The sequence below is a fragment of the Dermacentor silvarum genome, chromosome 3, assembly GCF_013339745.2.
Source record: "Dermacentor silvarum isolate Dsil-2018 chromosome 3, BIME_Dsil_1.4, whole genome shotgun sequence".
Classification (NCBI taxonomy): Eukaryota; Metazoa; Arthropoda; class Arachnida; order Ixodida; family Ixodidae; genus Dermacentor; species Dermacentor silvarum.
Window position 1 is genome coordinate 50,010,652 of NC_051156.1, and position 24,012 is coordinate 50,034,663.

The window sequence follows — 24,012 nt, forward strand, 5'->3', positions numbered from 1 at the left end:
AGCAGCGCAGGATCATATCTACATTAACATTTATTTACCAACTTTATCACGAGAACTTTAACTATCACGGGAACGATATTTGAGGATGCTTTCAAACGATCAGAGAGAACACATCACAGTGAAAGTATCAGACAACCAGTAAGCCACATTATTGTTAACAAGCTCTCTTTATTTACTTGCGCAATTTATTATTGGAATAGGTTATCCGAGGAAGCAGTAAACTCCGTCTCGTTGGTATCATGTGTTGAAAGTATTAGTAATATCAACTTCTGTTGAAATTCGAGTCCAATAGTGAAGTACACTACGAGTTGACGATATTCCCTTGTTCGAGCATTCATTTATGTCATCTATGTCCAGTATATTGCCATGTTTTTCCACTTTTGTATGTATTATATGTTTGCAACTATGTCATGTACTTGATTTAAATTTACTTCTCTTGTTTGTATCCTAAGTATCCACTCCTGCATGGGCCCGAGAAGGGCCTGCAGTATCTGTAAAATAAAATAAATAAAAATAAAAATAACACGTAAAAAAACCTCTGCCTTTTACTTAAGGACTTGGCCTATCGTCACTGAAAAAATTCGATAATTACAATTACTTAGGTGTTACTTTAACAACTAACTTATCCGGGAATATACATGTCAACAATATTTGCTAATCTACCTGTCGAAAGCTCTGCATTCTAAAACATAAACTTCAAACCATCCCCAGTAATGTTAAACTACTATGCTATTATTCATTAATCAGACCCAAATTAGAATGCGCCAGTGAAGATGGGACCTGTATACTCAAATAAACATTAAATGCCTTGATACAATACGGAGAAAAGCAGTCGGGTTTATAACAAATTCTCACGAACTGACTCTACATCCGAAATAATGATAGCCAATGACATTCCCTTTCTTAAGACGTGTCAAAAACAGTTCAGAATTGACTTGCTTGCCCGGCTTCTTAACCACGAACTTGCGATAGAGCCATCACCGTATCAATTACCCTTACTAACCAGACCCACAAGGCACCATCAGCCTAACTCTCTAACATCTTACTTTGCTGGGACTGACACTTATAAGCATTCCTATTTTCCTCTCTAACATCTTACTCTGCTAGGACTGACACTTATAAGCATTCCTTTTTTCCACGCACTGTCTTAGACTGGGACTAATTAATCCAGGCATTTTCTTAGTCTGTCCTACCACACCAAAGTAGCACTGTCGCACCATTTCACATCTGTTATTGTCGCACTATTATTGCACTAATCTAGAAAAATACTCCGTTGTTGTTTTTATTCACTTGTTGTATTATAGCTTATTACACTAATATTCAAACAGTTTCTATTGTGCCTTTTTGTATTTTGACTGTTTCTTGAAACTGCCTACCAGCTTGGACCCAAGGGTCTGCAGTATGTACTAAAAGAATGAATCCGCACCGTCTGTTGCTGCATACAGTGCTTGCGATGATTTCGACTACATTTATATTTGAAAAACCTTTTAAAGCGAAAACAAGAGACAAGCCACAAAAAGAAGGTCATTGTCACAAAAGAGCGCGTAATCCAAGGGCGCGCCGCGTGTCACGCAAGCCAGCGAAAGAACACGCCGGCCCCGCGGCAACTTCAACAGAGGGGGAGAGCGCATACGCCACCAACAACGGCGCCGAAACGTCTAGAAGAGCCTCGACGAAGCGACGTTAACCAGAGAGAGAGAGCACACGCGCGCGCCGAGACACCTTCTCACCCGGTGAGTCGAAAGAGATAACTACAGCGTGAGCATGCACCAGCAGGATGAGTCATCACCCCCCCCTCGAGAATGCTCCGACGGCGGCGGTCGAAGGAACGAGAAAAGAATAGAAGCTTCCCAAGCCTTGGTCATGCTACGAGATCACGACACCGATAAGAATGTTCGAGAACGCCTGTGGAAGCTATATAACCGCCGTGCGAGGATTGTTCAGTGGAATTCAAGGAGTTCAGGAGTTCAGTCCGCACCGGTGAAGTGATGTAACGTGAAGACCGAGCGTCTGCGGAAGAAGGGGATTCCCCGGCAAGCTAGTCGACGGGTTCATCGAGCGTCTGCATTTCCGGAAGAAGTTCTTTCTTCGAGATTTGCTCGAGCTACGCCGAGATCGTCTGACTCCAAGACCAACCAGCACGGTGAATACGATTGCACACTTAGTGTTCCTATTTATTTTGTACTTTACGTGTTGGACTCTGAGTGCTTGTCGTGAATTATTTTCTTGAGTTTGTTAATACCCATCTGAATTGTGTTGTGTCTAGCCTAAGTGTGCACGTGTGTGTGTAACTGCTTTGTGTGAAGAATATATTTCGTTGTGTTTTGACAACTCTGGCCTCTGACTCGGTCTTTGGACAGCAACCGGCGTTCGCTGGCGCACCAGAGGGCCCACTCTTAATTGTCCTTGCTTTCGTGGGATTATTTTCAGAAGCTGATAAGTCGGCTTTGGAATTTGGTCCGGCGTCTGCGCCTCGTTCACGGGGTCTGTGACAATATTTCTGGCGTCCGCGACAGGACCTTTCTGGTGCAAATTGTGTGTCCATAGTAGGGAGAAAGAGCCTAGGGTCGTTTACATTGCCATTGTAAACGATTTTGAGTGTTGCACCACGTTTTGCTAACTTGTGTGCAGAGAGCACTTCGATTGTTGAAATCTAGGCAGATATTTTTGCACGCGGCTAGTTTTTGAAGGGCATCATGGATCTCGAAAAATTAGTTGCCCTTGTTGAGAAGATGGGTCTTTCCGGAGCGGAACTACGGAAGTGGGTTGGCCAGAAGGAAACAGAAGCTTTAGAAAGGGAGAGAGAGGCTAGCGGCCGAAAGGGCCAAAGAAGAAAGAGAAGCAAAAGAGCGACAGATAAAAGAAAGAGAAGCAAAGGAGCGAGAAAGAGAGGCGATGGAGCGAAAAGAAGAAAGAGAAGCTAAGGAGCGACAGATCAGAGAAGAAAGGGAAACTGAAATAGTTGAGAGAGAAAGACAAAGACAGCACGAGTTAGAACTGGAACGACTTCGTTTGCAGCAGCGCACAGACGCTCCCGCTCAGGCAAGAGTCGATAGCACTGAAAGGGAAGAAACTGGCTTCCGTCTGAACCCGAGCAAACTGCTTGTGGCATTCGATGAAAGAAAAGATGACTTGGACGCTTACTTGCACAGATTTAAAACAGTTGCTAAAAGTCAGAATTGGCCAGAGGATCAATGGGCTACTGCATTGAGTACGTGTTTGAGTGGCGAAGCACTAGTGTGTACAGTAGGCTGACGCCAACCGATGCCTCTAATTATGGAAGGGGGAAAGCTGCTTTACTGAACAGATTTAGGTTCACCGTAGAAGGCTTCCGAGATAAGTTTAGGACCGGAAAGCCTTCCGATGGCGAGACCGCCACGCAATTCGCCGCGCGGCTCAGCCACTATTTTGATAGGTGGACCGAACTTTCAGAGACTGCACAGGAGTACGGTGCGCTTAGAGAGCTTCTGATCAAGGAGCAATTCCTCATCAGTTGCCACCCGAGCCTGTCACTCTATCTGAAAGAAAGGAAAGCTAAATCGCTTCAAGATATGTTGGAATTGGCAGATCAATTTTTGGAAGCACAGGGAGGCACCAATCTCTCCAAGACCAAAAAAGAGGAGCCAGAGGACGCAAAGAAACCTACATCCGATGAAAGGAGAACCCCTCCGAAGCCTGTTCCGAGGTGTTATCTCTGTAACCGACTGGGCCACCATGCTAGCAATTGTCGGAGCAATTTTACGCGCCCCAATGACGTCAAATGTTTTAAATGTGGGCGAACTGGGCACAAAGCCGATACATGTCGCAACAGAGGGAAAGAAATTCCTCAAGCATCCTGTGTGTATGCCCCGCCAAAACACCAAGAAGACCGTTAACGACGACTATGTAGAACTCCGAGACGGAAAAAGAATTTCAGTCGTTAATGCGGTGATGACACAACGCCCAGAATTTCCTGTTAAGGGAATGCCGGTCCTTGCCGGAAAAATGGTAGGAAAACAAATTACGGCTGTCACGAGATTCCGGCACCAGCACAGTGATCGTGCGAAGGGACTTCAGTCAAAGACGAAGAGCTCACGGGCGAAACCAGTCTAGTTTACCTGGTCGATGGTACAGCTAGGAAACTTGCCGAAGCCAAGATTGAGGTCGAGACCCCCTATTACAGTGGGAATGTCACTGCTCTTTGTATGGACAACCCACTGTATGACTTAATCATAGGAAAGATCGAGGGAGTTCGCGCCCCAGATGATCCGAAACCTTTGAACGAATCACGGAAGATCGAATCATCCACAATCGAGGAAGCTCGCGGAAATCCATCAGCAGCTGACGAGAACAACGCTGCAGCTGTCAGCCGAGCTCAAGCAAAGGCTCAGGCAAGGTCTTTCCAGTCCCTTTCCGCACCCAATACCAAAAATAAACCGACCGGGACCCATAGCCACGCGAAACCCTACCATTGAAAAACCAAGGACAGGAAATTTAAGTTTAAGAACTGTTGACGATTATCTGTGGTGCAAAGCGTTTTAATTGAGTGCACCGAATGTTTATTCATGTATCATGGACATAATGTTTGTTTGTGTTCTGTAAACTACCCTGTCATAGTTTTGTATACTTGTTGCACATGTTATATTTCAAATGTTTGCGTTGTCACGCGAGATATGTATTTTGTATAGTACAAGTGTAATTGTTACGCGAGAGGTGTGGTACTGTGTAATATAAGTGTACTAGTTATGCAAGGGATGTGTTATTGTGTAGTCCAAGTGTACCTGTGTGATTTTTGTGTGTACTCGATGTATCGCGAGCGATGTGTGATTTGTGGTAGACCGATTATGGACTTGCGGACTCAGTGCGTAGTGCACTCTTGTGCGCGCTTCTTTTGTGTTTTCTTGAATATTATTGCATAATATTCTTAAAGTGAGGGGCAGTGTCACAAAAGAGCGCGTAATCCAAGCGCGCGCCGCGTGTCACGCAAGCCAGTGAAAGAACACGCCGGCCCCGCGGCAATTTCAACAGAGGGGGAGAGCGCATACGCCGCCAACAACGGCGCCGAAACGTCTAGAAGAGCCTCGACGAAGCGACGTTAACCAGAGAGAGAGAGCACACGCGCGCGCCGAGACACCTTCTCACCCGGCTAGTCGAAAGAGATAACTACAGCGTGAGCATGCACCAACAGGATGAGTCATCACCCCCTCGAGAATGCTCCGACGGCGGCGGTCGAAGGTACGAGAAAAGAATAGAAGCTTCCCAAGCCTTGGTCATGCTACGAGATCACGACACCGATAAGAATGTTCGAGAACGCCTGTGGAAGCTATATAAACGCCGTGCGAGAATCGTTCAGTGGAATTCAATGAGTTCAGGAGTTCAGTCCGCACCGGTGAAGTAATGTAACGTGAAGACCGAGCGTCTGCGGAAGAAGGGGATTCCCCGGCAAGCTAGTCGACGAGTTCATCGAGCGTCTGCATTTCCGGAAGCAGTTTTCTTCTAGATTTGCTCAAGCTACGCCGAGATCGTCTGACTCCAAGACCAACCAGCACGGTGAATACAATTGGACACTTAGTGTTCCTATTTATTTTGTACTTTACGTGTTGGACTCTTAGTGCTTGTCGTGAAATATTTTCTTGTGTTTGTTAATACCCATCTGAATTGTATTGTGTTGTGTCTAGCCAAATGTGCACGTGTGTAACTGCTTTGTGTGAAGAATATATTTCGTTGTGTTTTGACAACTCTGGGCTCTGACTCGGTCTTTAGGACAGCAACCGGCGTTTGCTGGCGCACCAGAGGGCCCACTCTTAATTGCCCTTGCTTTCGTGGGATTATTTTCGGAAGCTGATAAGTCGGCTTTGGAATTTGGTCCGGCGTCTGCGCCTCGTTCACGGGGTGTGTGACAGTCATACACAGGACTGATTGTGCTTTTATTGCGATAGCAATTATATGGACTACTTCTACCGGAATTCTGCCGTCGCCGTCGTCGTCGCCGTCGCCGCCGCCGTCACCTTGAGGTTCCCATTAGATAAAATCTTCGCCGCGCGCCGTATGCCCGAGCGGAAGCGTGCGGGGACGCGCGCTATCACGGAGAGCAAACGCACTCAATCACCCACGCGCAAGCAAGGAAGCGGGAAGCCAGCGCCGTAGGGAGCGCGGGGGGGGGGGGGGGGGGGGACGCACTTCTACGCTGCCAACAACCACGCTCGTCGCTCGCTCGCCCGCACAGTCTCTTATCTCCACACGGCTCTGACCTTTATGCGCCGTGCATTCGCCGCTCAGTTTCCGTTGCAGCGATAGACCGCACGTACCTTCGCCCGCTGCTGCGCCGTATATATGCGCTTGCTGCCAGCGTTTTGACAGTCGTTGTCTGCAGTCATTCAGTGTGATCTATTCATGTTTGTTTGTGCGCGCTCACACCACGCTTCTTCAATCAGTTAGTAATAGTCGGGCCACATTTTCCAACGCATGCTACACATGCAATGCTGCCCGGGTCGGCAGTGCAGCGCTACAGGTGTGTCCCTTCGCACGCGCTGCCCACGGGAAGCGCTTCTCATCAACACCACCGTTTCACACGCGCCTCCTCGTGGTCATCGAGTCTCTCATTCATGTCGGTCTACTTACGCCGCAGCACACCTGCTTACTTAATCAGCTCATGTTTACTACAATTCATATTGCTACCAAAGCCGCTCACCTTACTTCGTATGACATTGCTGTGTTGCTATCGCATTCATTGCTTCGCCCTTAGGGCGAAACTGTGACATTTTTTATTCATTGCAAGTCTGTAAAGTTAAGGTACGCTACAGAGGACAGCGCTCGGTCAGCGGACGTCACTTGCTGTTCGAGCAAGCTGTATGCGGAGAAATCTGTTCATTGTGCAAGCCGACTGTAGATAAAGGGCGCGCGTAGGTGCCCTTTATCTTTTTCAATCTATAGTGAGCTGTCTACCCTTAACGTTCCTGACCTATATTCCTCACCTGTCACCGCCTTGTTCAGGACGTGAAATAATCTTCCATACATGGGTGAAGCCTTCTGCTGCGAGACGGCTCAACGTTAGCTTTGCCCTTGAGTAGAGTTCTCTTTCACCGTAAAACGATGCACCAACACGGACGAGAAAAGGTCACAGCCGAAGACCGTGAACAACAGACCGTTTGCGCAAATCACGCGCGTTTTACTGGCTGGCACTGCGGATCTGCCACTCCGGCCGAGAAAAGCTATACATTGATTCAATGTCATTACAAATCTATTTAAAACACATCATACACATTTACATGTAAACATGTCTGAGAAGTTTCGCTTGTCGAAAAATAGCGTCCATTTTCCGTTTAAATGCTCCTGGTGATGTTTCATGCAGGTATGCGAACTTTGTAGTTATCAACTCTTTTAAGAGCCTTACACAAGTATTGTCTTTCCATTTATAATACAGCAGCGCAAAACTTGCTGCCTACCTGCTTGCGTGCATGGTGCACTACAGGGGACCTTTAAGCCGGTAAGCGTAGTCTTGAAAGTATATTGGAGTATCGCAATTTAATCAGCACGAAAAGCACACACACAGCAGGACTAGCGCGTAATAACTAGCACTTGAATGTCATATGCTCACGTAGTCGTGCTACGTACCTCAGCACATGACATAAACGTCAGTGGTGTTCCGATGCTTTTATAGCTCTTAATAATTAAATCGATGCTATAATAGCTTACGGTCCACTGCGTACCGCAGACAATAACTAAAGTTTCTGAATGCATGAATTTAACTTGAGCGCAAGAGAAATATATTGCACCGGTTGCACATAGTGTGTTTATGTTAGAGTATTTGCACACACTGTTCAATAAGTATGCCTGAAGTCGAGGGTTCGACGGAAGCCCGTCTGGTCGGGATGAAAGATGAAGCAATAAAAGGACAGACACCGACCAAAAGAAATGCTAAAAATAAATAAAAGCCGTTTCGGCTTCGCTACGGAAGCCTTGTTCACAATGGGGTGAATGAAAGTTCGTGGAAGCCTGTGTATTCTTCAGCACGTGACGTAAGCAGCGCGTGTACGCCGGGGGGAGGGGGTGCCCTCACTTCGATTGAACGCGTGACGTGTTTTCTGTATCTCCAACGACTCCAGATAGAACCACGATTCCAAGTTTCTTTCTTGGCCGATAAATCTTGTGTTTTCCCGGTAAATCTTGTGGCCCGTTGCATCCGTATGCTCGGTAAGGGCATTTGAAACTGTTCGTTTCTTTTCGACATCGTTCTGATGCTGCCTCAATCTCTGTCTAAAGTTGCCCTATTCAACCATGTATGCGTAGTCGCAATCTGCGCAGGGTATCTTGTAGACCACGTCAGGAGACCACGTCAGGAAACGATTATCTCGGAAGCCCGTCCTTAACGCCCACGAGTGCGTGCCTCAGCTTATACCCGTGCCACACGGGCAAAGTAAAGTGCACTTTGAGCGAGTGCACTTCAGCGCGCTGAGTGTCACTTTGGCGGTGCGCTGCTACACGAGAAAGAAAAGTGTTCTTTCAAACTGATGGCCATGGCAACCGGGAGTCAGACGGGAAAGCATATATTTACTAATATAAAAATGTGTGCACACAAACAGTTTATTATTGTTAGAAACAACATTTACAATCCACCTTTATAAGCGCCGGCAACGACGGCAACTTGACCAGCAACAGCCAAACTACTCGATCCGCCAAACAACTGCGCAGTCATTATCCGGCGTGGTCGTGAACAGCCTGAGAGCGAGAGTTTTTTTTTTTTGCTGTTCTTGTTGCTTTTTTTGCGGTGTGGCACATTTTATTATCTTGTAACGTTAGCAATTTAAAACAATGTTATTGAAAATTACTCCTGACTCTTTTTTCAATATCACTTTATGTATTTTCTAAGCATTGCTAGCGAGGCTACACACTTCGCCGCCGCGAAGTGAGTTCGCCGAACACACTCGCCGGCGAGTGCACTCTGCAGTGAGTGTCACTAAGCGTTCCCGTGTAGCAGCCTGCGAATGACACTAGCCGCGAAGTGCACACGCTCAAAGTGCACTTTACTTTGCCCGTGTGGCACGGGTATTACACACAGGCACGTGTGCCACCTCAACGTCATAACTGCGCAGAACAGGAGACAAGGCTTCGCTTATCCCAGGAACGCAGTCTATGGCAGCACGTTTTCTTGGTCGGACATTAGCCGGTCGGACGGAATTGGACAGGCGGTGTTCCACAGCCTTCAGAAACGACGGGGGATAGCCGCTTGCCGAGAGATCGCCTCGCACGCGGTCCAAGTCGGTGAAATCATCTTCTGCCCGGGACCCGACCTTGAAAGTACAGAGGGACTTTCAGGCTCTCCTGTCGAACGTGTTTCGCCTCCGGACCCGACCTGGAAGGTACAGAGGGACATTCAGGCTCTCCTGGCGGACGTTTTCGCCTTGGAACCCGACCTTGAAGGTACAGAGGGTCGATCGGTTTCGGTTGATCGAAATGCATTGTCGAGCTATGGAAATGTTGCGTTACCTTCCGCGAAGAACAAGAAACGGCTGTCAAAATCGGCAGTAACAGCCCGTACAGCGTCCCGGGTCGGTGGTTCATTTAAGGCTTTTTTCGGAGTTAATATACCAATCGCAAAAGAAATCAGTGGTGCAGCACTTCCAGGCGTAGTGTACAATACGGACAACAACTTTTTCGTTCTGATAGAGGCGTAAGTTTTAGTTGCAGGACGATAGCGCATTTACCATGTCTGTGCAAGAAGTCTGTGCAAAACTGCAACTGGTGTGTGCGTGTTGACCTCCAAAATTATGAATTAGTAATCACGAATTGGCGTGGCCGATACATATACTGCAATTTTGTGTTGCAGGGTCTGCCATGGCGAATAGTTAACCTCTACGCATTTAATGACGCTGCCAAACGAATTCTTTTATTTGATACTGTGTTTAATCAACTGGACTGTGAACGCTGCATTGTGTTAATGGGAGATTTCAATTGTGTATGTGATCCGAGTGATCGAAGTGGGATTAACATTCAGCGAGACAGGAATGGTGAAGTTTTGTCTAACGTGATAGAGAATGCAGGGCTCATAGATATAGGAGCGTCGGGACAGGGTTCTTGCTCTTATACACGAATTCAAGGTCACTCTTACGCCCGCCTTGATCGAATTTATGTCTCTTCATCACTCCTCTCCCGAGGACTGTCTTGTAGTACTATCCCAGTTTCGTTCTCTGATCATTGTATGGTTATCGGAAAGATTGGTGAGAAATCTGTAACCAATTTCCGACCACAGTGGGCACTCTGGGAACTTTACTCTGAGCTCCTAAATAATCAGGAATTTATCAATTGTGTGCGTATGGCCCTAACAACTTGTTTTTCTACAGACTTGCCGTTATTTGCCGCTTGGCAACTCTTTAAGCAAGAGGTTCGCACAGGGGCTATAGAAATTGGGTTGGTGAAATCATTTTATAGAAAGAATGAAGAAAAAATGCTTCTCAAGAGCCTAAGTAGCATTTACGAGATGGAAGGTGAAATGCCAGGCACTTACATAGAAGATATGGAAAATATTAAATGTGAGTTACAAAAGTATGACGCACTGCGTTATCGAGGTGCGCGAGTTCGATCTCGAAATAGCCGTGCTTTGCACTCTGTACAGCCAACACGTCAAGCTTTACTTGATAAGCGACGTCACGTTATTTCAAAAGTAATTTCGGAAATCTACTCCGAAGGTAGTCTTGTAACAAATACGAATGACGTAATTTCACAGTTTGAAAGGTACTACAATGCTTTGTTTAGTGCAGCTCCCGAAGATCATGATGCAAAAGTCTTAGAGAGTTTTGTGTCTCTAGTAAAACCTTTACAGAATGAGGAGTGTGCATTCATCAGTGGTACTGTTACCATTCAAGAAATTGAGCTAGCTATTGATCAGCTGCCTTTATCGAAAATCCCCGGCCCTGATGGACTTTCAAGCGAATTTTACAAAGCGTTCAAAGGAATTATCAGTTCCATATTATTGGATATATTTATTACAAGTTTAGAGGTGGACGCCCTTCCACAATCTTTTTGCAAAAACCACGCAGTTTTAATCCCAAAAAGCTCAGATAAGGAAAAACTGCGTTCTGTTGAAAGCTACAGACCAATCACGTTGTCAAACGTTGATTATGAAATTTTTTGCAAAAGTTTATCTAATAGATTACAATTTGCGATGTCGATTCTCATTGGTTCCCATCAGACGTGCGGAATTAGAGGTCGCTCAATTCAGACCAACTTACATATCGCTCGTACACTTCTTGAGTACTGTTACGGTTCCACTGAGCAGCTTGCAATGCTCCAAGTAGACCTTGATAAAGCTTTTGATCGAGTCAGTCATTCCTATTTATTTTCTCTTCTGGAACATGCCAATGTTGGCTCCATTGTGCTTAAAGGCATTAGGCTTTGGTACACCCATTGTTCTACTCGTTTAGTTATTAATGGCCATCTCTCCAAACCCGTTGCTATCTGCTCTTCGGTAAAGCAACGATGCCCGATGTCTCCACTACTCACTCTTCGCCCTTTACCTGGAACCACTATGCTTAAGCGTAATTCAGTCAAGTTCCATCCATGGCTTCAACATACTGGGTTATGAGGTTAAGGTGTTAGCTTACGCAGATGATCTAGCGTTTTTCTGCAAAGATAAGCCCAGTGTTGAAAAGGTTTTAGCTACAATAGAGAAATTTGGCAGCGTATCAGGAGCACAAATGAACTCCTCGAAAAGCTTAGGCTTATGGTTCGGCTCCTGGTGTTATAAGCCAGAACAGTTTGCAGGCATTAAATGGACTAATGTTCCGCCAACCTATCTTGGCGTGCCGCTAGACGCACATAAATTAAGCGCACACTATTGAAAGAACGGGTTTCGGTCTTGCAAAGTTACGCTCAGACATTCGTTCCATACCGACTTTCTATTTTCGGCAAGGCTGAAGCCTGCAATAAGTTTTTGGCAACCAAAGTTTACTACGTATTGCAAGTTATTCACTGTGCCAGGCTCTACATCTAACGCTTTCACCGAATTTTTGCAACTTTCATACGGTCCTCCGCTTTTGAGCCCATGAGGCGAGACAATGTTTTTAGACCAGTTAGTGAGGGTGGGCTCGGCTTAGTGCATCTTTACGTGTGGCAAATAGTGTCTCGTTTCTTCTTTTTTCACGATGCTTGGCATCCTATAATTCGGTCATTCATACAAGTCACACTTGTTGATGCTTTGCCTGATTTAGTTGTTTCTTCAAATTTTTCTTCGCGTTTATGCTTGTTGGGGTTCATGCAAGAGGTTTACTTGGCGGTTCGTTTCCTGACAGTTCGGCTTTCCACTGAATACTTGTACTCCGTGTCACGTAAAAATCTTATAGAAAGGTTTACTGTTCGTGCTATTTCCGCCTCCTTTTACCGATCACTATACATTGAATGGCCAGGCCACGATGTAGTAAAGCGGGTTCGTAAAATGTACATATCTCCATGCTGCAAAACATTCTTTTATAAACTACATAATGAAACGTTACCGGTAAAAACATGGCTACAGAAAAGCGTATATTTGTGTCCTCTGTTAATTGCCGTCTTTGTGACGTGCCAGAGACAATTGAACACTGTTTGATTGGCTGCAAAGACGCCATTCTATTTTGGGATATCCTCCAACCGACTCTAAAGAAAGACTTTGAAATCAACCCCCATACAGTGCGATACCTGCTGCCGACCTCTGATGACAATGTACCTTTCGACATGCTTTTTCTCATGGGAATGCACGGTTTGTGGAAGGCGCTAATGATGGACCGCAACGCCGAACCGGTTGTACCTACAAGGGTACATTTCATCCAGACAACTGCGCATCTAAAAGATATTTATGATGGGCTTGATGTTCTGGTACCCCATTTTGGTGAGGTGCATAGCCTTGCCACCCTTTTAAAGCGGAACAGTGCCTTTTGTGTTTTTCTTTGTGTGAATCATTGTGCCAGCCATTCTGTGGCTATGCACAATTGGTGAATGTTTTATTGGATTACATGTTAAAGTAATAGATACCATGAAAGAAAAAAAAATGGCGTGGCGTAGTGGTAGGATATTGGGATAGGGATCTGGAGGTCGGAGGTTCGAATCTTAGGAGTTTGTTCTTTTTTTTTTTATTGCATTACAGTGCTCTCTGCTCCTTTTTGTATTTGAGAAAATATATGAGGGCACCACGTATTTCTCGCTCTAGAGCTGCATTTCCCACCAGTACCCCACGCCCAGCGTCTCCCAGCATTCAGCGCGCGACACTGGGCCCATAATCAGGCATGGCACTGGGCACTGGATACTGGGTTTTGCAATAGGGTAGTTCTTTTTATAAAAGGAGAATATGCGAGTATGGTGCTGATAAACCCTAAAGATTGCTCTTACCCACATTAGAGGGTGCCGCGAGTATAAATTGATGGCAAAAAACAATCCCAAAGGCATCGACAACCTCAACGTGAACAGCAACATTGCAGCCACCTGCCACGTAGTTTACACAGTCGCGAACAGTTTTCAGATGAGCCAAGTGCCTATATAGAGCGTTGCCAACTAACGTTAGCCAAGCTCTTCAAAGACAAAAAAAAAACGGCAGGCTGACCCTAATCTTTGACTTAGGTGTCCCTTAATGGCCCTCGAACCTCGGCGTTGGTGTTCTGTGCATTGGTGTACGGTAGTCAGTGATTTCGGAATCATTCTAATTATTCCTAACACTACCGTAACTCAACTTGTAACTAAACTTATGCTCTGATATATCTAGAAGGAAAACCATAAATTTTGTACTGTGCTATTTTTTTCCTGTTTTTCCTGATTTTTAAAGTTTCGTCTCAGATAACAAATTCTAATTATTCAAGACACTACAGTAACTCAACTTGTAACTGAACTTATGCTGTGATAACATATCTATTATGAAACTCATTATTTTGTACTGTATGATTTCTTTTTCTAATTATTTTTCTCATTTATTTCGAACTTCGTCCTCGGTCGTCTCAGATAAACAATTCTCATTATTCTACACACTTCAATAGCTAAACTTGTAACTATACTTATGCTGTGATGTCATATCTACAAGGAAACCCATGAATTTTGTACTGGTACTGTTTTTTGCTGTTGTTTTTTCTGATGTTTTTTTTTAATTTAGTCACGGTAATCAGTGATTTCAAATTAATTTTAATTATTGCAGGCATTTCAATAACTCAACTAGTAACTAAGCTTATGCTCTGATATCAATTGTATAAAGAAACCTACGAATTTTGTACTGTAATATTCTTTTCTATTTTTTTCTAATTTAGTTCAAATTACATCTCACCTAATTAATTCTGATTTGTCCAGACACTTTTGCAACTCAACTTTTAACTGAACATATGCGCCAGAAGAGTCGCTCCCGCTCGAGGGGCGCTCCAGGATCCAGGGGACGCTCGAGATCCGGAGGAAGATCCCACTCCAGGGCCCCCGTCGTCCGCCTCGCCGAGCGAAACGAAATCCGAGGGACGTGGGCTTATAAAGTCACAACAACAGTCAAGACACAACAGCAGCAGCCACAGGTAAAGGGGGGCACAAACCCAGAGCAAATCAGGGACGCGCTAGTCGCGCAAGTTCAAAAAGAAAATGCTAGTCTGCGCAGCATGGTGGAACAACTCAGGGCAGAAATTGCGGAACTGAGGAAAGAGAGGGAGACATGTTCCCTCCCTCCTCCCGCGCCTTTTCCACTTCTACCCCCAGCAGTCGTTGCTGACGAGATTACTAACGCGGAGGTTCCTATGGATGCCCAGTCAGACACTAGAGCCACTAAAAAGAGGGCACTTGACAAGCAGGCAAGGAGCGAGGAAGCTGATTTTTGCACTCAGTTCAAGGACAGTCTAGCCGAAGTCAAAGACGTCCTGAAACAATTAACTAAAGCGGTAGCGTCCCTTAACACTAGGATAGCTAAATTGAAGAAGGACGTGGTAAAGATCCAGACGGACAATGCAAAACCACATATTAGGAGGTTAGTTAAGAGCAGGGCGACCTCCATGGCGACGCCTGGTAATAAATCGCAGGTTAAGGTAGTTACCATTTCCGGCGATGGCTGCGAAACGTAACGTTGAAAATTTCTTGATCTGGCAGTAGAACTGCTGGGGTTTCCTTCAGAAAAGGCCGGTCCTTCAGCAGTTTCTCAGATCACAGGTCGATAAGCAACAGGTCATTCTATTGCAAGAGACACTCACGGATACAGTCACCCTCACACATCTCGCGTTGGATAGAGTCACACATCTAACGTTGTCAAGAGTGCGGAAGGCAGGGGCATCTGTACACTGGTAGCCAAAAAATACACATTCATAGAACACGATCTACACATGGGGCGCAGCACAATAGAACACTCCTTTGTCGAAATTATTCCAAGTGGTGGCTTTAGAAACAGTTTCTTTCTACTCCACATCTATAGTTCGCCGAAGGGTAGGCATCACCGATTCCATAGCAATTCTTTCTATAGCGGTCTCCATGGCACGGAAAGAGAGGGCACCCATCGTGGGGGCCGGAGACTTTAATGCACCACATCACGCGTGGGGTTACCCTCGTACCGAGCGCAATGGGGCCGACCTCTGGCAAACGGCTTCAGATCTAAATCTTACGTCACGGATCCCGCTTTTCCTACAAGAACAGGCAATTCATGCTCGCGTGATTGCACTCCGATCTCACTTTTGTGGGCTCCGAGGGGGAAGTTTCGTGGGTTAATCTCGGCATTGAGTTGGGCAGTGATCACTGCATACTCAGCATGACTATCCAATTACAAGGCAAACCCCCCAGAACGTTCACTTTCACGGATTGGGATCTGTTTCGTAAAATCAGATCGGAGAGAGTTGGTGACGAAGGCCTGTCCGACTTTGACGGATGGCTAACGCGGGCCATCTGCGACGTCGAAACGGCCACCAAGTCCATCCAAACGAACCTTGCGGTAGACAAAATGCATAGCAAGTTAGCTCATCTCATAGAGGCCAAAGAATCTCTACTTTCCAGGTGGAAAACCCAAAAACTGAATCGGAGGCTTCGCAAACGCATCGCGGAATTGAACCGAGAGATTGCCGAATACTGCCAAACGCTAGACAAACAGCATTGGGACGAGGTTTGCAACATGGTGGACGGGCAGATGAGAATTGGAGGGAAATGGAACCTCCTCAGGCATTTACTTCATGGGGACAAGTCTAAGTCAAATCAGAGTCGTACGGTGGACAAGATTCTGCCACGCAGAAAGAAATAAAGGTTCCACGACGGAGATTGCGGGCTCGTTGGCCAGGAGGTATTAGCCCTTGGCCGGAGAGCCCGCTACTCCTGCCAGATATTACCCAAACTATGAGGGAATACCGGCAGCCGAGCTGGACAAACCCTTTCAAGAAGCACAAGTACGAAATGCGTTGTTCAACCTGAATGGAAGGCCAACTCCAGGACCCGACGGAATAATGAACAAAATGCTTCGCAATCTCGATAATAATTCGATAAAATTATCACTGAGGAGGTGAACCGCATTTGGGAGTCTGGGGTATTCCCTGATAAATGGAACACTCTAAGAAAAAAAAGGGTCAAAAGTGAGTCACAGCAACGTGACTCTCTTTTTCGGCGCCGAGACCCCTTTTTGCGTGAGTAGAGTCACAAAATAATGGTCAACCCTTTTGTATGAGTCAATTGACTCCCAATGGCTTGCGAAGAGTCGTCGTGAAAGATCGCGACTCCTTTGTGACTGTGCAGCAGTTGACGAGAGAAAGACTAAAATGCAGAAAGAATACGAGATAATTTTTTCTGGCTTAATTTATGCTTGCTTCTGGTTAAGCAGACCCTCAGGGTTTATGTCCTGGTTGTAATGCAGTATCTCAGTCTTTTGTCCCATGTTCTGCAATGTTGATTTTCTTTGACCATGTCTGTTGACAGCTCGCACGCTTAAGCGATAGATGGTTTCCTGTGCTAAGGAATACCTGGATTTGTCACACTGGATTCTGACCATTAGTAAATCTAAAAAAAAAAGGATTGGCTATAAACAGAGCACATCAACGAGGTAACAAGTTAAGTTCAGTGGATGCACCCAACAGTGCTGATTGTAAATGTAGTTCTGTGATGCAAAATTAAATTTTGAGGGTTTATGTGCCAAAACCAAGATCTTATTGTGAGATATACGGTAATGGGAAACTGCAGATTAATTTTCAGCAGCTCTTTTACGTGCCCGGAATTCACGGTGCACGAGCGGTTTTGCATTCTGCCCCCATCGGAATGCGGCAGCCGCGGTTGTAATTGTACCCGCGACCTCGACCACAGCCACTGGACTACCGCGGTTCGTTGCGTTTCGCGACCAGAAAGAAACATCAGCGTACACAACACTGCTTTTGAGCCCCCTTATAGAAACATAAAAACAAAAAGTCGCAGTTTCGCCCGAAAGACGAAGCTTTGATAGCTATAGCAATGTATTAGACAACTGCACGAAGCCAGGTTGGTAGTTTCATCGGCTGTATAAATTGCAGTTAACATTCGTTTACTAATTACATTTGCAAGCATGGGGTCACGCGCGCACGTGCTAACATGAACAGATCTCACTCAATGACCGCGAACTCTTGCTGTTACAGCGCTGGCGTGATGAAGAGCGCAAACAGAGGGGGCCGAACGCTTCCGCTGCCTCTTTCCTCCAACGCGTCTTCGAAACCTTAAATTACGCTACCTCGGCTCACCCCGCCTTTGGACCCACCGGAGTTATCTCTTATCAGAGCGAGCGTGGCACAATACCGGTTTAGAGCAACGGCAACAGGAGACGCGTGCTAAACCAACGCCTCCCTTGCCCCGGCTTTCGCGCGTGTTATCAGGTTTCCTCCTATATATGTATATACATTGCTTGCCTAGCAAGCCACTATCCACCTCGGCTCACCCTGGAACACTTGCTCTCACGCGCGCAGTCAACGGCGCGGGATAGTATCTTTTCGCACTTGGAATTCATACGTAATTAAGTTCAGGGCAACGCCAAAAGATAAATTTCACCGGCTGTGTCCATATAATCGCTATCACAATAAACGTGAAATTTTTATGAAAAACCAACCTCATTGGTTTTTCACGCCATGAGCCATCGGTGAACGACCTTCCAAGAAAATGTGTGGATAAATCTCCGCCGAATATTTACACCCGCATTTGGTGACAGCGGCACACAGACGCAAGAACTTGTGCCGGAAATGCAGTTCTGGTAACTTCATGTGCACTAGATTATACTGTAACATGGGCATCTGTATAGTTCTACCTTACATAGAGTGCAGCTGCACCGTCATAGTTAAGCAAATTAAGCGCAAATACGGCGCGTCTTTATCACACTTCGAGCATGCTCCGAAACCCTATAATAGATATTTCAAACGTAATCAGACTCAGACTAGCGAATTTTGCTTCTGTAAAGTGAACGTAGCGGGTATCTCAAGACGCATGTTCAAATTCATGGCTGTTTTATTCGTGAACATTATGTACGTGAAGCAAAATTATCAGTGAGCAAAACATTTTTTTAACGCGAGGAAAGAAAACCGAAACTTGTTCACGTGTTGTGCGGCCCCAAAGAGATCCAAAGCCGAAGCCACCGTACCGAAGCCATCACAAGCACGGCGCCATTTTGTAGTTGTGTTGCAACAAGCGTGCGCGAGCTCGCTGTCGTTGTTGAATGGCCTGGAAAGCGCTGCGTAGGGGCGAGTGCAACCGAACGTTACAAATTACGGTGGGAACTTCTCTCCGTGCTACGTGATTGCGACGACAAGGACGGCTAGCAGCAGCGTGTCGCCGATTTCGTCTTTGCCGACATCGAACAAGTGCAGCTCGCCGGAGCGGGGCAAGCACCTGAAGTGTTGCGGTCTGCACTGGCGTCGTCTTTCATTGTGATGTGAGAGATCGTAACGCACAGAGACTGCCAGGTGCATACGAAAGCCTACCAGCAGGGAGTGACTGTGCCATTTTTCTCTTAACGTCTCAGGTGAGTATATCAGCTTTAGTTCGAGTTTTCAAACGGCGCGTACTTGGCCCTTCCGGTTTGGCTACATATTGCGCGACGTTTCTCTTGGCAGTTACAGACGTTTACTAGGCATGCGCGCGGAGGCTATTATTACTGCATTTTCTCTTTTGTGTCTTGTGTTTTATGGCAAAATGGTTCTTTCATTTTTATTTTTACGTTAGTATATTGATATTTGTATATTTGGCAAGCAGAAATGAGTTCATTGCAAAGTTGTACCTCCCAGTGAGCTGCTTATGAACCCAACCAAGTTAATCCTGTCTTGGCTATTGTATGTATAAGAATTTTAAGTACATACAAGTAGTTTTAAGTAGTTTTTAGTAGGTAAGTACATACAAGTAGTTTTAAGTAGTTGGCTTAATCGCTGTAGAATATTTTGTTGTAAAAGTAGAATTCTGTGTATTATTTTACTGCTTCCATGCAGAAATATATTTTTTTTGTACCAAGGACCTCTGACAGCATTGAATGACATTTAATGAAGTGTGGTGCATTCTACTAATTTAAAAAAATTTGTCTGTCATGTATCAAAGATTAGTGTACCTTCTTGGAGAAACAATGTTGTGATCTCCTACTCTACTGCGGTTGTCCTGCATATTTCTGTAATTTTGAAACGTATTTTATTTTAGATATTGAAGAAGCGGCAACAGCCACAGGAAGTAGCCATCTTATCCAGCACGTTATAGGTGAGAAATCGTAGCAGCCACTTTGGCATATCTCCTTAGCAGTATTATGCTATTTGTTGTAATTTTTTTCTCCTCATTCCTACCTTATTCATTTCAGTATTATTGTGCAAACGGTAATACGTTTACATGGAGAGACAGTAATTGCTCAAGGATGAGATATGGCTGGAGGAGACAAAGACACACAAGCCTCCTTTGTCCGTGTATCAATGTTGCGCAGTTACTCTGTCGTTATCTACCAACAAGCCAAAATTTCTCATCAGATATGATTACTAATTCTCTGTTATCACAATTTCATCAACGCAACATTGAAAGGACATATGTACGCACACAGGAAGACAGACTTCAAATCATGAAGAGCCATAGAACAAGGAGCATTGCTGGAGAATATTCTCCTCCTCGACAAGGAGAATAAGTCCTCTTGTCGACATGTTGGCTCCAGCGACATTCCTTGTTTTACCACAATTTACCGTTAAAAGGAACCATTATTGCTTTTGTTGAAGTATTATGCATTATGCAATAAAAATTAGCAGGGTGAAATGTCAAAAATGTGAAAGTTTTTCTGTATTGTAATGCTAGAGCCAAGACAGGCAGAAAAACAAGAATGAGATTTGGAGAAGCACTTTGTTAGCACTACCTGGTTGGCCAGCTTCATTTGCAGCTTGCACGTTATTGCATTAATGACCATAGAAATTTGTTAATTGAATTAGCTTGATGATATACTTATGTTCAGAGATGTTTAACTTGGATTATTGCAGGTTAAACAATATACAATGACATTTTAAGATGGCAGGCTTGCAGTTGACTAGCACACCACTTGATGGCATGAGCTCAGGTTTGGGTTGCAAACTCTTTTTCGTCTTTGCTGGCATTTTCATAAACATAACTTCTTCGTTATTGTTGGGGCTCTAGTAGTGTTGTAGGAGCTAACTGTTTACCTGTATTTGTATTGGTAACCACGTTACATAGACAACTGCTGTATTTTTGTAAATTACGGCATGGTAGGACTTAGAACATTTGTGCAAATTTGTTGCAGGTAGAACTTGGCGGCTCCTGCTCCTGCCTTCCGCCACCACCCTGTCCTGACTATGTCCACGAGAGAGTTGGCAGCCTCAGTGAAGATGCCAAGCAGGCCGATGGCAGACAGCAAGATGCAGGTAAAATACATGTAATCCAGCAGTGTCTTCTTGACTGAAGTAGCTTGTAGTCACTCAGCAATGAACTTGGAAGTAGTTTCACTAATCCATGCCCCACTATTGGTGCAGCAATGCTCAAGTCCACGCAATTTGTTTTAGCCGCCAAAAGGCTATGTGGATTAGATGAACCATGATGCACATTTTGATACTAGTGGAGACCACTTATACATTTTTTTCTTGCTTAACACAAAAACTACTTTGATAAAGCTTTACCAATTTGAAAGCAATACAGTGTGCTCTCGGACGTGATAATTGGGATATTTTTACTGGGACTGCCTCATTGTTGAACCTGCGGATAAACATACACCAAAACTTAGTTTTCTGCGAGTTCTTCATCTTTGCGCGCTTCTGCATGATATATATTTCTGAAACCATTTTGTGTACACAGCGCATGTCCTGAGCACTTGGATCACGTTAGTTTACAGCTTTTGCTAGAAGCCATTTCTCTGAAAATAAAAAGAGGCCTTCCTGCCCATTTTTAACGGCCCATAATAAACTGAACAATAGCCATTGATCAAGGAATACAATTTTAGGTGTAAGGCCTGTTCATTCTCCTGAGGAAAACTTGTTCTGCTCTCACATTGAAGAAACCGGTATCTTGGCTATGCCCTTTTGGTGCCTTAGAACAAAATTCACATAGAACTTACGCCAGTAAAAAATTTTTCACCTACAAATATTTCACAAAATGATAATTTGTCTGATATTGAATGGCCTCTTCTTTCTGGGGTTTTACGTGCCAAAACCAGTTCTGAAGGGCCTCCAATTTTTCAAAAGGAAATCCCAAATAGTCGAGTGCCAGGTTAGGACAGTTGTCATGCAATAGCCTTCTTAGAGAAATGGGGCATACAGAGGGCCAAGTAATGTACACTTGACATTACGTTAAGCTGAAATTATTGATTCACGCAAGACAAAATGACAAGCCTTCCATCCTATAAGCAGTTCCTTACGTTTATTTATACTTTTTGCACATTTATTTACCTTCAGTCTGGTGACCTGTGTCTGTATGCATTATCTGCTATATGTAGATGGTAAGCTTCAGATTTGTCCTATGGGGAAGAATATTTTGGTGTTTATAGATGTGGGCTTCTGTTTTTCAGGTTGCTGCGAAATTTTACCCGAGCTGTGCCACACACTCGAGCCAGGCCTCTTGGAAAGAACACATAATCTGACTTCACGCGTCGATGTCAGAGGATGCCAGGGATCAAGGCAACCTGTTGTGCCCCAGCATTCAACGTTCGGTGACCCTTCTACATGTTTCACCTATTTCGCAGCTGTACCTCGGCTGCCATCTATCCAAACAGCATCGACAGCTGTGCCCACTTGTTGAACCATGAGCAAATATTGGCATGGAGTGTTCCCTGGGCTTGATGTTCTGTTTTCTCTTTAGGATTTGTAGCAAATACGCCTGTTATAAGTTGCGTTTTTAGTACTGACTTTTTAATATTTCCTTTCTCTTGGAATTCTTAGCATCATCTCCTGCTATTATATCTGTATGTATGCCCAGTTTCTCGTAGTTCTTTTGTACTTGTGTATGTAATTGATCGGAGTCATGAGGTTGGCAGAAAACCAGATGGGATGATGAAGTTAGGAAATTTGCAGGCGCAAGTTGGAATAGGCCAGCGCAAGACAGGGGTAATTGGAGATCGCAGGGAGAGGCCTTCGTCCTGCAGTGGACATAAAATAGGCTGATGATGATGTAATTGATAGGTTCTTAACTGCTGACTTACATCATGTTTTGTTCATTTGTTAATCTGCACTGGTGTAAAATGTTCAAGAAATTTAACTTAACTAGTGCTCTATGGCAGGATAAATTCAAGAGCAAAATAGAGCGCTCATTTCAAGCACGCATTATTTTTGAAAAAGGAAAGAACCTAGGAGCGTGAAAACCCCGGTATTATAGAAGGAAAAGCTGGCTGCCCATCATAAGTGTGTTAATAATGTTAATGATACCAGTGGCACTGGTGGACGTGTGAGACATGATACCCTTGGTATTCGTCAGTGAGGCAAATAGGCTTGCCACGCTTACGAATGCCAACGGTACTGTAGGTTTCATGCACACATTGGTTGTGTTACACCTTATAAGAATTGCATTTCTCGAACATGAAGGTTTACAGCAGTGCTTTGAATGACAAATATATTTCCTAATTTTCAGAATTTATGAATGGAAGCATAGTGGTACAGATCATGTAATAATTATTTTACAGACTATATGCCTACAGATACACGCTTCTTCTGATGACATAGCACCGACATGTGGTGGCGGGATGTATGTCTTTATTTCAGATTTAGATATTGCCTTCCAGGCCTGGGTTAGTCTACTACATTGAGAGTCCATGTACTAGAGGGAAGTGAATTAAACTAAGAATCATAAACATCAATATATCTTGTTCGTGACACTAATATGACAATCGGCAAAGTTCCTTGTGCATTCATTTCCAAATTTGTGATATATTTTATATGACTAATTTCATTAACGTGAGAACAAATTTTTGTTTATTGTCAACTTAGTTGATGTCGCCTATTTGCACTCCATTCCCTTGCAGGCTAAAAATGCAATGTAATGGGGTGTTTCAGGTTTTGAGCACTTAATGTTAAGGGACGCAAATGGTGGCATACAACACAAAGCAAGAAGGAACAAGGGAATGCAAGTAGGACATGGGGCTTTGTAGGCAGACACTTTGGTGTGTTATTTCTAAAACTCCCTGCGGTCTCCTTGAAGCCATTGTATAACGCTTCGGTAGAATACATTGGCAGCACTTATTAAGGTGAAATGCTGCTCGAAACAACTTTTTAAAATGATTTCTGTCAGGGATTTGAAAAAAAACTGCAGCATAGAGTTTTATATGTAGATTTTAAATATGTCAGTGGTTCTTGTGTAGCTGCTATATTTTTTTAGTTATGTCCTACACAGTGGCAAAGTATCTGCGGGCACCTTAATGTATATAACAGTTTCACAAGAATCATCATGTTGTATCTTATTCAACTCGTTGTAGACCACAAAGTGCCGATATCTACCCAAACAGCATGTAAAATTATTGAAACTATGCCAAAAATAGGACACTAAATAATTTTGAAAGATATTGCAATATCAAGTAGATATTAGCATTCTACATACCTTGAAGAGTATGTATGCCAAATTTCGTTAGTATCGGACAATGGTAAGTGCACAGTTATTTGCATGGGATTGTGAAAAAAT

General features: G+C 44.5%; 1 protein-coding gene and 1 long non-coding RNA gene across 2 annotated transcripts in view; one reads left to right on the forward strand and one right to left on the reverse strand.

Annotated features, from left to right (window-relative positions):
- Window positions 1-24,012, reverse strand: part of LOC119445418 (venom metalloproteinase antarease-like TtrivMP_A) — a 429,115-nt gene that overhangs the window by 280,744 nt on the left and 124,359 nt on the right. The gene's annotated exons all lie outside the window — the stretch shown is intronic.
- On the forward strand, window positions 18,582-20,779 carry LOC125943782 (uncharacterized). Its single transcript, XR_007465890.1, has 3 exons — window positions 18,582-18,904; window positions 19,567-19,623; window positions 20,657-20,779. It is a non-coding gene; the product is annotated as an uncharacterized LOC125943782 (long non-coding RNA).